Genomic DNA, 267 nt, shown 5'->3' with positions numbered 1-267 from the left:
ATTTTTTGCCCCATTCCATTTTGTCCCATTCTCTTTTCTTTTTCTTTCTCTTCAGCGGGAGACGTTCCTCTTTCGGGGGACTCTTGGTTTGGGGGGGGGGGGGCAGTGTCGTGGCTGTCACTATCGCGCTGAGATTGATAGCTGTTGCAAAAGAAAGGCCTTGGGGGGGCGAGGTTGCATTAAGGTTCTTGATGGTGTTCGCAGTTACAGTGTCGGGATTGTTCTGGATTGTGCTGTCGCTGTTGGCTGCGGTTTGATAAGGCGGTG

The sequence above is a fragment of the Penaeus monodon genome, chromosome 20 (assembly GCF_015228065.2).
Source record: "Penaeus monodon isolate SGIC_2016 chromosome 20, NSTDA_Pmon_1, whole genome shotgun sequence".
Taxonomy (NCBI): Eukaryota; Metazoa; Arthropoda; class Malacostraca; order Decapoda; family Penaeidae; genus Penaeus; species Penaeus monodon.
The sequence above is the reverse complement of the archived record's forward strand: the minus strand, read 5'-3'. Positions refer to the sequence as shown.